Here is a 5,320-nt window from a genome sequence, read left to right on the forward strand (position 1 = left end):
TTATCTGGCCTCAGTGTACCCTTACCTCTTGCTGAGCAGCCCCAAACCCTGCACTAGTGGCAGCTGGCCTCAGTTTTGGACTTGACCCTTCGAGGCACTTATAAGCCCAGCAGAGGCAACAGCCATATGCGGATTGTTTGGTTTCTATAACCAGGTGGCCCCAGAGGTGCATAGGCTGCAGCCGAACCTGGCCCACAGCTAGACTCCTCTCAGGTCTGTGCCAAGGGACCCCACAGCACACCTACTACATAAAGTCACTCTATTAAGACTGGGAGACTTAGGAGCCCTACCTAATACACAGAAACAGACACAAGGAAGCAGCCAAAATGGGGAGACATTATCAGGGAAAAAACAAGATATTTCCATTTTGGAAAACTCCATGATGTAATACAGAACTAAAGCTGCACATTATTCCTGCTCCTTTTGGGAGTAATCCTCACAATGCTGTAACAGGAATGTCAAATCTGAGCAGATTTTCTTAGAGCATCAAATGAGATCATTAAGCTACTGCCATTATGAAAAATAGTTAATCTTTGACAGGAAAGGGAAAATTGAAAACCCAATCTTATTTTTCTTTATAGATTTTTTTTCTGAATTGTCCTGATAAAGAAAAAGATCAAAATCTTCTATTGACTAAAAGTAGACATAGATCTTAAACCGGGTTGGAAATTAATGCCACATCCACCCAAACGTAAATGAGAGCATAAGCAAAGCAAAATTCTGATGTTGCGCAATCAAAAAAAAAATTACCTCTGTTGCTCAGAGAAGCACACTTCAATGCCTTTTTACTTTTCTTATCAGTTAACATAGCTTCTGAGGATTTCAAATTAAAAACCAAAAGAATGAAAAAAAAACAAATTAAACTAGTATCTGTAAATGTAGAAACAGAAGTGACAGGAAATTTAGCTGTCATCTAGTCCAGGAGTCTTACTGTCAGTTTCTTAGGAAAACACTCTTAGAATTAGCCTGCTTACTAACAGAAATTGTATATCCCAAGCTCATAAAGCCTCCTCCTTCTCTAGATACTGCTCAAGTGATGTGTCCCAAATTTGGCCTCTGTGAATTCCCTATATCTATATTTCTGTTGTGGACCAACGTGCTTAGTAGTAGACACATGTGATCAGCATGCCATGAAGTTGCAAATTTGAGAGTCGTTTGCTCTCCTTCCGGTGAACTTATGTGTCTATGCCTACCTGTATTTGGTGTTTCTCTTAAAAGAAGGTGGCCATCTTAGACTGACTTCCTGCTATGAGTGGACCCTTCATTGGAGCTCCCAGGAAATAGCAGTAAATGAAGGTCTGTGAAATATCTTACAAAGTCAAATATCGTTAACTTAATGTATTTGAGATGATACACTTTTGACTTCTCATTAACAAATTTATTTTTAAATCCATGTAAGCTGAGTACAGTAAAAGTATATAAATTGAAACTCCGATTCGCAGATATATAAAATGGGAACTATCCACTTTTGTAGACAATATAAATCTAAAGACAGAATAGAATATGGCACTTTGTGGACACACCAAATTCTGTGTTAATAGGATCCCCTGGATGAAGCTGAATAGGAGGGCTCAGGGAGCTCTAACTCCCTGAAACTTTCAGAGACATGAACATTGTGTAAATGTTTAAGGCTCTTCTCAAATAAGCACATTCTGTCATCATGGAGAGTAAAGAACAAAAGTAATGAAAGAAAATTAGATAGTGACTTCAGAAAAAGTCCTATATGTATGTTTTTAGAGCTAATAAAGACACAGGAAGCTGGAAAGACAATCTCTTTTCGAGGATAGTTTTGAATGAGTCATAGGAGACATTGGGAAGTGAAATGTGACTAAGAGCTTGAGAGTAGGGACAGGCAGGCTGAATACAGGGCCTGTGGCCAGGGAAGCCTGTCTGGGCCTGAGATGGAATGCTGGGCGTGCACAGGGGGCTCACTGTGGTGTGTGCACGTGTAATCTACTGCCCCCAGGCCAGGGATGGAGGATAGCAGGCACATGGATGCTTCAGCTATCAAATATGCAAGTCGGTAGCTTTCTTTTCCCAAATGATTAGAATTGACTAATCAAAGTTCATAATTAAAACAATCTAGAATTACAGTTATACATGTAATGTTTTTTTGGTAAGGTATTTCTAAAATAAACCAGCAGCCTAGAAAAAAATATTTCTAAATGGCAGGAATAGAGGCACGTAGAATTCTTAGTGAAACAACTCATTTCATCTGATGCAAACTACAGACAAACAGTATGTAATCCTGGATGTAAATTGTATTTTTTTTACAGTTTTGTAAGAAGGTCATGAGGAGACACCTCTATCATGGTGGCTATCTACACACACTAATTGTTGATCAGCTCATTTGTGAGGACAGGGAAAGTAGAAAAATACAGCATAAAATGGAAACAATTTTTTTTTTTAAAAAATGGCAAGGGATTGCATTTTGAGTTTCCAAGTTCAAGGAACCAGTTTGTTTTTGTTTTTTGATTCTCATCTGAGAAAACCCTGGAGCAGATACAACAGAGACAGATATCTGAAATGAAGATTTAAGTGCCCACTCTGGGTACACATTAAAGAAAGATCTTCAGTGCACAGAATAAGAGGGAAAGCTTCATGAATCCATTTCTATGTTCTTCATAGCATAAAGATTAGCAGGGACTGAAAAAAGCAAGATCTTTAAAGATGAAAGCAGCATGGTTAACAGCGTTGGTCAGACCATTATTCCAATCTCAATTATGCATGGTGAACTCTATGAACTTATTATTCTAAACTTCATTGTTTTCATATGTAAAATAGTGAAAACAGATGCCTAAAGGGCTATATGAAAAATAATATTGAAATTGGAATTGTATATATTGGGAGCTAAAGGGCTGATGTGAATGAATACCATTAAACTGGTAAACATTAAGAGTTAAATGTTAGTCGTTACTAATAGTATTAAAGAGACCACAAAATTTAAGGAGAATCCAAATCACTGAGATTAGAGAGCCAACAGAATCATGGTATAGTAAATTCTTTCAGATTTATCTTGCTTTTCTTTTTGGTTATTTTTGAGATTAAATTAAAAATATACAATTTTACTTTCGTTTCTATTAACGTTTTCATATAATGATTTTTTAAATTAAGTTTTAAAAGGAATATAAAAAAATGGAGGAATTTCTTAAAGTAATTTCACTCCTGCATTGAAGAAGAAAATACAGGATTTAAAACTCAAAAGGCAGTTCTGCTATGCCAAATATCCCAATGAGAGAGAGAGAGAGAGAGAGAGAGAGAGAGAGAAATCTTATGGAATGAAAGGGGGCCATATTTAAAATATTTAGCACTGACCCAAAGTAAAAGTTGCTATCGATCACTCCCAGTGAGAGCCCTGGCATTCTGGGGCAACACAGATTTGTTATTTTCGCACTTAGAACTTCTTCACCATCTCCAATAGTTACTTTAACACTTGGCTTGATCCTATCAAGGATTACAATTTAGAAAACAAACAACCATGGATTCCAAGCAGAACTGCCTGGATTAAAATCCCAGCTTTGCTACATACCAGCTTTATGACCTCCCTGTGCCTCTCTGTTCCTCAGTTTCCCTATCTGCAAAATGGGGTGACTAATAAACCCTACCTCATAGGACAGTTGAGAGAATCAAATGAATTAACTTACATAAGACACTTAATAAATACTTAAAGATATATTATTAAGTATTTGGAAACCATATTGAGAGTAACTTCTGGATCCAATAATCATGAGGAAAATGTCACATGCTTAGTATTCCTGTGCTAAAATAAGGACCCAAAAAGAGAATCCTTAGGCCAACAGATGCTGGCTTTTACTTGGAAGAAAATGTCATCTTTTTCCTGGACAAGTGAGAGATGGGTCGCATTTGGCCAGACAATGTTCCCACGAATTTGCAGGGACAGGCAGTTAGCAGGGTGAGGAAAGATCAGTCTCGGGACAAACAAACCACTTAGCTCTGACTGCAGGATTTTTTAAGTGTAGAAAGAGGCACCTGGGCCATGTGGCTCCTGACATTCTTTGTAGCCCTTTAGCCACATCATATCCACATGGGTGGTTAGCTGATTCCTCCTCTCCCAACACAGTCACAACGAAGTCATGAGCTGCCACGTGAGGACAATGAGGAGGGTCCTAGAGGGTCAGCATCATGGCCACACCATGGAGATATGTAGCTAGTGGTTCCTGGACATCCCTTCAGGATCTTGGTTATGAAAATGGAAGGCATTTTGTCACTGATGATTAAAGCCAGTGATTGCATCCATCTTCCTTTTCCCATTTCCCATCTGCATACCCAGCCTCAGAGCTAATGAACCACTTTTTACTTACAGTGGTATCATCTGTGTTCTGTTCTTCAAATATGGCTCTGGGCTTAGAAGAAACCTCACAGAGAAGAAGGATGGGATTGATTCCCCTCTCTAACGGAGCCTCATCGGGAAGTAACACCCAGATACACAGCTCTAATCACAGACCTTTACAATAGACTTGCTTCTGTAAATGAAGCCTTTTTCTATCATTTGAACCCAACTCCCTCCCCACAGACACAAATAATGATTCAGGGGGCAGACCATGTGAAATTACATCTACTCACATTTTCCCCAGAGAGACTGAAAGACTCCTACTTTCCTATGGGCAAGTGAACCAATGAATGCATTTCCCATGTTTATTCATTGTGTTCTTTCAGTATCCCATGGGGCTTTCTGTGTGTTTGGGAGTTGTATGTGTATGTTTCTGTGGGCTTGGGATTGTGTAAGGCCAGAATGCCTCAAAACCACACAAGGCCATGACACAGAAAATAAAAAATTCAAGATTGTGTCATAAATTAATTTCTTTCAATACATATTTTATCAATCTTAAAACTGCTCCACTCTAATTTCTCCTGTGTGACTGTAGAGGAGAGGCCATGATTACTTGATCTTTCATGGTGGGGGCCCCATGGACCCTGTAAAGACATCATTTAGGAGAAATAGATATCTCCCAATGGAGAAAATGTTATTGCCCAATAATCGCTGCATATGTCTCACAAATGCTTTTTGTTAAATTTATTGGGGTGACATTGGTTAATAAACTTATATAGGCTTCAAGTGTACAGTTCAATAATATGTCACACGTATATTTGCATTGTGTGTTTACCACCCAAAGTTAAGTTTCCTTCCACCACCTTTTATTTGACCCCCTTGACCCTTATCTCACAAATATTTTTGACATGGCAATTTAGATATACCTCTCAATTTTCTTTAGTTTTCCCTCCATTTATAATATCCCCAGATTTCTGAGCCACATTTGGGTTAAAGCCCACAGTTAAAATGAAAAATGAATGAATGAAT

The 5,320-nt window shown here is 38.3% G+C and overlaps 1 protein-coding gene across 15 annotated transcripts in view; it reads right to left on the minus strand.

The window, feature by feature from the left end:
* Positions 1-5,320, minus strand: part of LOC105304106 (olfactory receptor 6B1) — a 98,170-nt gene that overhangs the window by 15,597 nt on the left and 77,253 nt on the right. Inside the window, exon 8 of one of the 15 annotated variants that reach the window (XM_023522078.1) lies at positions 1,194-1,309. The exons of 13 other annotated variants lie outside the window; for them this stretch is intronic. The gene's annotated coding sequence lies outside the window, so the exon portion shown is untranslated. Of the gene's footprint in view, positions 1-1,193; positions 1,310-3,409; positions 3,413-5,320 lie in introns of all 15 variants that reach the window. One more of the 15 variants, XM_023522080.1, reaches the window with a different exon arrangement.

Source organism: Pteropus vampyrus, unplaced genomic scaffold (assembly GCF_000151845.1).
Source record: "Pteropus vampyrus isolate Shadow unplaced genomic scaffold, Pvam_2.0 Scaffold329, whole genome shotgun sequence".
NCBI lineage: Eukaryota > Metazoa > Chordata > Mammalia > Chiroptera > Pteropodidae > Pteropus > Pteropus vampyrus.